We start from the raw sequence: 8,701 nt of genomic DNA, 5'->3' as shown, positions 1-8,701 counted from the left end.
CTCATCTTCTGCTTTTCTGTTTGTCTGCAAATCCTTTCATTATTAGTATTCTTTGCTGTCCTATTTCCCATTCTTTACATCTCTGTCAGTATCTCATTCTTTTCTTATAAAGAGATACAAAATACGTAGACATTGTCCCAAAGGGTTGTAGGCAACCTCAATATTTTAGGACACGGGTCTGGCATGATTGTTTTCAATTCTTTTCAACCAAATAAAGGGTGCAGTATGAAAAATAGTTTTGCTGTGTCCTGATTTGCTTATATCATCAGTGCTTGATTTCTCGGTAACAGGACATGAGGTTGCAAGGGGATGAATCACAGCCATGCCAGACAAAGGTCCAATACTTGAGATATTGTCTCACCCACGGGACTAAGACGTTTTTGACAACGGACAAAATTAGGGGTACACACACTACACTGACATAGTCATGAAGGTAGCTAAAGATTTTGTTTTTATGTTTATAGAAGCTGCTGATTTTAAGCAGGCGTTTTGGTTTGGAAATATGATTTGTTCTATAGATAGCATGTGGTATCTGCCCTCCTAAGTTCTGCCTAAACTACATATGTCTCATGAACAAAGTGTACAAAGTGTGCCTTTAGATGCACAAAGGGTGGAAGGAGGGAGATAGGAGACTAGTTGGAGGTAAAATTAGATAGATATACAGATATGTATTTCTGTGTAAAACATTCGATTAAGATTTTTGCCACAAGACCTGACATAAGTGAAACCCTTTAGGAAATGTAAAATTTTTATATTTTTCATAGATAGATAGATATTGTTAAAGGACCCGTATTTACGCCATAATTGCGCACGCTATCTTCTTCTTTTGTTCCTGGATACACTTGTTATCTTACCATATACATTTACGCTTTACCACGTATGACACGCCTACTTCAGACCTTTAAACCTGATTTACTGTATCACACATTTATATATATATATATTATCTCCTATATCAAGACATTATAAATTCATAACCACAACGCAGATATATATGTATGAAATAGAATCTTTACTTGTACAATAATGTAATAATATAATTTCGATAACAATCTTACACACGGTACATATAATGGATGGCATTCTGTGTGTAGGTACAATAACTTATTAATTATGCATGTGTGTGTGTGTGTGTGTGCGCATGTGACTGTGTGTGTGTATCTCAGATCATCTTACAATGTAGTCACCATCCAAAATGGCTGACTTGCTATGCTTGTTGCAAACTCATGTCATCTCACAAGGCCTCAACGTCAGGGCAGACCCATAACTCATTACATGCAGTATTAGCTAGTCCACCACATATGTCCACTAACATTTCTTGTCTAGCAGAGGGGGGGGGGGAAGAGATCTCTACAAAACTTCCCAGCAAGAGTCTTTTCACACATCTGTTTAACTAGTAGCAATTACACACATAGGGGGGGAGGGGATGAGAGCACAGACCAGCCAGACGATTTACCAAATACAGTCAGTATTAAACTCAACAATCAGAACTTCAAGTGTTATACAATACAGTATGAATATCTAGCAGATATTCACAGAGAAGCCACACTATTGCTACATCAAATACAATACTATTCAAGTATGAAGTCTATTGTATTGTTACAATCAAACTCCTAAGATATTACTAATTTTACACTCTTAAACGGCATCACTTCTTAAGCAAACTAAACACTTACTACAATGACATCTAATTCTATGACTATCCCATGCAACATTACTTTCTATGCTTACAGTATTACCTTAAACAAAAACCATTCTTAACAGCTAGACCACATGGTCTGTGACTCTATAAGAAAGCTTACAACACAGCCTATTGTAGCTCCTATAGTCTATAGATCACTAACAATACACAGAGTACATTTTACTCATATTTACAATGTCAGCAGAGCCCTATTAAAGGGCTCATATATACTTTACTATTTTTCAGTCCATACAGGGAGATAATCCTTGCTGTGTGTATCTGCGTAATCAGTCTGATCCAAAAGGGCAGTTTTGTCTTCAGAAGTTAATTACAAAACTTCTGTGGGATGGGCTGATGTATCTGATTGGAGGCCAATTCCTTTGATATGTAAAAGTACTGAGCCTCAGTTCCTTCAGACAAAAGCTTATGTACTTTGATATAGTGGGGAGAAGAGAAAAGTTATTTAAGGAAGGAAAATGATATATATATAATAATCAATTATATATATCTTCAACAGTCCCCCTGTTTGTCAGTGTCTGCAATAACAGTTAAACTGACAAAAATCCATTAATTTTCCATCTTAACGTAATATGTTTCAGAATGTGTGAGTATATGTATGCGATGAAGCATTCAGTTTGTAATAAACATGAAAATGCAATTTTTAGTATAAAATATCAAGTAACAAAGGGGATCGGCGCTAAAGGGCCTCAGGCGTCGGTATGTCTGATGAAAAAAAACCTTTTTCTTATTTACTGACAGCAGGAAAAAAATCAACACATGTCGAGGCACACCCCTTTAAATAATCCCTCAACAATTAAATCTAATTTTTGGACAGTCTCTTCTTGGTGTGATGTCTCTGTGATGTCATCCTCTTCACAAAGTACGATGGGAGTCATCTTTAGGGCATCTGTGTCCAGGTCTCATTTGTGTCCAGGTCTCATCTGTGTCCAGGTCCTGCAGTCTTCGGATCCATTCTGTCATCTATTAGAGGTGTGGTCTGCTACAGCTGGGCACCGCCTTAATTCTCATTATCTATTAGGGAACAAACAGAAAATATCAGTTGTTTTGAAATCTTAACTTTCTCCTACCCATATGAAGTCTTCTCCGTCCGGTCCGCCTGTAGAATTCTTCCGATATTCTGCCATTCTTCGTTTCTGGATTCCTAGTATGGGAACAAAAAACAAGAAACTCTTCGGAGAATTTCCCCTTTCGAGCGTGGTTAATTATCTGACCCTGCCTGCTGATGATTTAAGAATAAATTCCAGGTATCACTTCGATTCTGAAAACCATTTAGTGTCATTCTGCAACCCAGGCTGCCTTTATTTAATTTTTTTATTATATATATATATATATATATATATATATATATATATATATATATATATATATATATATATATATATATATATATATATATACACACACACATACACATACATATATATATATATACATATATTAATTCTAACTATCCCCCCTTTCTCCTCTACAATGATCTCGCTATCAATTGGGGAGAAGAAGCTTAGGAATCGTGATCTGAACTTTGTTAGCCTGTGGAGACAGAAAAGAAACATGAGTATACATACAAAACATGTCATCATTTATTCAGAGAATTCACTGTGTTTGAAAATGTACACATTCCCTTTTTACATCAAGTTACCCCTGTGGTATCTCTTCCGAAAATGTTATGTTCTACCACCTTTGCTGGGTAATGGATCTATGTATCTAATTTGTAAACACCACCTAAGCAAAGCATGTGAGTGTCCCTAAAAGGAACTAAATGTTAATACATCAAAGCAACCTCTGATTTATCTATACTCTTATAGGCCATTGCCCCTCCCCCTGTTCCTGGTGGATAAAGTACATTATCCTGTATCAGGGCTACCTTTAAATGGTATCTAGAATACATTATACAGAGAATATTGTCCTAAAATTCCCAGGATAATATGAAGGAGGGGAGGGGGGGTTCATACCTGTACCTTACACAGTTTGTGACCTTAGACATTGTTATGATTTAGAGTGATAAATAATTTATCAAATCTTGCATAACTCATCACTATTATGTTAATATTACATACATTGTACATTATTCTCTGAAAAGAAATAAAAATAAAAATCCTGCCTCATGCATAAAATCTGCAGCTTCAACCACAGCGCTGTCATCAGCGCTAACATTAAGTAATCAGCACTATTTAGCACAATTTCCAGTGCTAACAAATACAGCGCCAATATTTGCGCTAATCCAGCACCAATTACTGCTCAATTTCAGCACCCCGTCCAGTGCCAACATTATAATCCAGCACCATATCCAGTGCCAATTACTGCTCAATTTCAGCACGCCTTCCAGTGCCAACATTAGGCAGCGCCATTTTCAGCGCTAAAATTAAATACAGCGCCAATAATTGCGCTAATCCAGCACCATTTCCAGTGCCAATTAAAATATTCCCTACACTATTCTAACATTCCCTATTATTTAATACTAGCTACAGCGCAGCTTCTCTGCGCCATAACAAAACTCATTGTTACCTGTAATCCGTGTTACTTCTCACGAATCCTCATTGTTGCCACTAGAAAGATCCTCTTCTTTCAGGACGTCTTTCTCCTTGCAGCAGGACTTAAAGAAACAATACAACAACGAGTATCCAAGAAATTTTCAATTTAAATTTTTTTCTGTTATACACTTGTGTATTAGTGATTTGTATGAATATCTCCCTGTCTACTGAGTGGAAATGCTGTTCTCAATCGTATAACGATTGGTAATCATGTGCAGATATGGTTGCACCCAGCCAGAATAGCTAATAATGGCTTTACCGAGTAAACATTTTCCATGATCCGCTCATAATTTAAGTGTCGCCAAAGCCGTGCCCACTAAACAACTGTCAAAGGCGTGTTTCTACAGAATTTACATATTGGAGTACCTCTATGGATTACCTAGTACACTTAATCTACAAGATACAAGCAACTTGAACTATCCATTTAACATAAAATATTGTATCAACCCAAAGTAACTATCGGCGTATAATACAATTTGCGCCTTTTTCCGCTATTTTCGTCACGTCGAATAATACGCACCCGTGACATCTCCGATGTACTTTAGAGGAATCTTTCTACACAATCCTCAAAACAATCACCTCCTACCACTACAATACAGGACAGGGTGTCCCAGCTTTCACGCTTATGCGTTCCTGCTAAGAATCCGTGAGCGCTACTCCCGCGATTCTTTTGTTTGACAGGGTTCTATAATACCCAGATATCACACACACCTCTTGACAAAAACCGCCAAGTACCCAAGAGTGAAAAACAATTCTAGATTCGCTGTAATTAATTATATATCTTCCAGGTCTCAAGTAAAACAATGTTATCAGTCCAAACCTCTTTCCAGAGAAAGCGTACGCTAATAACACATAAGTATCACCTCCTTTGTGTACCTATGCTATTCGTCCCCGCTCCTCTACCGAATTAGATTAACAATATAACAATTTTCACTACTATATCCTAGTATATTATAATTAAAACAGCCAGGGCTAGGCTCGCCAATGTTAAAGGACCCGTATTTACGCCATAATTGCGCACGCTATCTTCTTCTTTTGTTCCTGGATACACTTGTTATCTTACCATATACATTTACGCTTTACCACGTATGACACGCCTACTTCAGACCTTTAAACCTGATTTACTGTATCACACATTTATATATATATATTATCTCCTATATCAAGACATTATAAATTCATAACCACAATGCAGATATATATGTATGAAATAGAATCTTTACTTGTACAATAATGTAATAATATAATTTCGATAACAATCTTACACACGGTACATATAATGGATGGCATTCTGTGTGTAGGTACAATAACTTATTAATTATGCATGTGTGTGTGTGTGTGTGTGCGCATGTAACTGTGTGTGTGTATCTCAGATCATCTTACAATGTAGTCACCATCCAAAATGGCTGACTTGCTATGCTTGTTGCAAACTCATGTCATCTCACAAGGCCTCAACGTCAGGGCAGACCCATAACTCATTACAAGCAGTATTAGCTAGTCCACCACATATGTCCACTAACATTTCTTGTCTAGCAGAGGGGGGGGAAGAGATCTCTACAAAACTTCCCAGCAAGAGTCTTTTCACACATCTGTTTAACTAGTAGCAATTACACACATAGGGGGGGAGGGGATGAGAGCACAGACCAGCCAGACGATTTACCAAATACAGTCAGTATTAAACTCAACAATCAGAACTTCAAGTGTTATACAATACAGTATGAATATCTAGCAGATATTCACAGAGAAGCCACACTATTGCTACATCAAATACAATACTATTCAAGTATGAAGTCTATTGTATTGTTACAATCAAACTCCTAAGATATTACTAATTTTACACTCTTAAACGGCATCACTTCTTAAGCAAAATAAACACTTACTACAATGACATCTAATTCTATGACTATCCCATGCAACATTACTTTCTATGCTTACAGTATTACCTTAAACAAAAACCATTCTTAACAGCTAGACCACATGGTCTGTGACTCTATAAGAAAGCTTACAACACAGCCTATTGTAGCTCCTATAGTCTATAGATCACTAACAATACACAGAGTACATTTTACTCATATTTACAATGTCAGCAGAGCCCTATTAAAGGGCTCATATATACTTTACTATTTTTCAGTCCATACAGGGAGATAATCCTTGCTGTGTGTATCTGCGTAATCAGTCTGATCCAAAAGGGCAGTTTTGTCTTCAGAAGTTAATTACAAAACTTCTGTGGGATGGGCTGATGTATCTGATTGGAGGCCAATTCCTTTGATATGTAAAAGTACTGAGCCTCAGTTCCTTCAGACAAAAGCTTATGTACTTTGATATAGTGGGGAGAAGAGAAAAGTTATTTAAGGAAGGAAAATGATATATATATAATAATCAATTATATATATCTTCAACAGATATGTACTGGATATTGTTATAATTGACGAAGGTGCTATAAAAATCGACCCCTTTGCCTTCCCGGGTAGCTGAATTGTGGGATCGAAAATGGGCCCTCTATAATTTTAAGTCCCAGGCCCATGTGATCTGTAGTCTGGCCCCGCATGGCTGTTGTGCTGTAATGCTCTAGAGTGTTTCTAACATATCAATGCCTCCATTATTACTCTCGGCAGGTATGTCCCAAAAAAAATGAAAATTTGAATTGTAGATTGATTCATGGAATTTTCAATACCTCCTACCAGAACAGTCTAGTTTTGACTTTCTACAGGTAACGGACGTATTTTTCACTGGTCAGGGTTTGACCCAGGAAAACCCTGGCCTGTCTCACCCAATATAAATCAATAGTGCAAACATATACAAGGATAATCCAAAATGGCAGGTTTTTGGTACCTAATCAAACAATAAATCAGTGTTGTGGCTGTTTCTGATCTTGAAGAAAGTTATGTTATCTTTCAAGCAGTTAATCAAGATGGGCCTATCTCCAGTTACTCAGAGTTCCTTAGTTACAATTAATTTGCTATTAACACATCTGTCTCAATTCTATCCCCTGCTATACGCGTGGAGTGTAGGTTGAATCTGTCCTTAAAAAACTTTTATGTTCCCAGCACAATCTTTATTGCGAAATATATCAATGCTCACAGTGCATTTAACAAAATGTACTGTACTACTACTAACTACGGTCGGTTTACAACATTAAAGGGGAAAATTAATATTTATTTAAACCTCCTTTACAGCCATCTGAAACCACATTCCATATATTTATGACATTGTCTCTGATACAGAATAAAAAAGATTATTATGCAGATTAGCATGTGAGTTAGGCTGGCTCTGATATACTGTAACTGTACTTATATGTGTAGATATATATGTATATTGTGTCAGAGTCTCTGGAAGGAGGTTAAATGACAGAGGTATGAGTCCCAGGCTTCCAGCATTGTGTAGATGTGTGGGTAAAGCTTCCCCAAGGGTATTTGGGGAAGCTTTACAAAACATGATAAGGGTCCCTGGTGTTATGTATGGAGAAAGAGAAGGGTGAGCTCCATACATAAGGCCCAGTCCGGGTCTTCTGGCCTGCCAGTCTCTAAACAGACTGATCAAGAGATGCACCTGTGAGGTGCCTGTGAAAAGGCAGCTAGAATATGCAACCATTGTGTCAGACCTGGGGAGGAGGTGAGTTGCCTCCTGAGAGACTCTCCTGTGGTGAGCAATGATATGTTGAGTGTGTGTTTGGAAACAAGATCCAACACCTGAGAGAGGGTGTCGCTAAAATATATTAGCTAGCAGCCAGACGGTTATGATTTTGTTTATGTTTTGTTTTGTTTGCAAGCTGGTGAATAAACTAGCTGTGGTTTTTAACCTGAAACCTCTGGACTTGTGTGGTCTACTGCTGCTGTTTGTCGCCATCTCACCCCAGGAGATGGCACCTATTCCCCTGATTATGTCACATATGGTGGAGAATTGGCTTGCAAAGATCTGCGCATATTAAGAACAGCAACAGTTTTGGAGATACTTGCAGGAACCAGCTCTATGTGTGTGCTTGGAAAGTTTTAAAAGGGACAGACACCGTGGAGAAATACGTGCATGTCTTGTCATGTGGATAAAAGCAGCTGAAAATTGGAGTGTTTATGCACAGCAACAGTGGCAAAAAGAAAACCACGTGTATGTGAGTAATAAACCCTGTTGTGAAATACTGTTTAAACCGATTTGCTGCATGTATGAAGATTTGAGAGGAGCTAAATGTTGTCAGTGAAAACTGGCTATTTGTGTTGGAAAAACAGAAGTGTATGCAAAGACTAGTGAGCCACAGATTAAAGGCAAAGAAATAAAGTGTTTTCATGGAGCGAGTCTATTAATTGCTCTAAAGCAGGTGTTCATTAAGACTAAGAAGAATACCCAAGTATATGTTGCTGAAGTCTAGGAAAAGTTGGGTGTGGCCCGGTTCTGTTCATAAGCAAAGAGCAAGAGAATTTAAAGAAGAAAAGTTTGAGACTTTTTGTTTTTTTTTGTCAGTGTAAAGTGGATGATT

Source organism: Mixophyes fleayi, chromosome 9, assembly GCF_038048845.1.
Source record: "Mixophyes fleayi isolate aMixFle1 chromosome 9, aMixFle1.hap1, whole genome shotgun sequence".
In the NCBI taxonomy this organism is placed as follows: domain Eukaryota; kingdom Metazoa; phylum Chordata; class Amphibia; order Anura; family Limnodynastidae; genus Mixophyes; species Mixophyes fleayi.
This window is presented reverse-complemented; position numbering follows the sequence as displayed.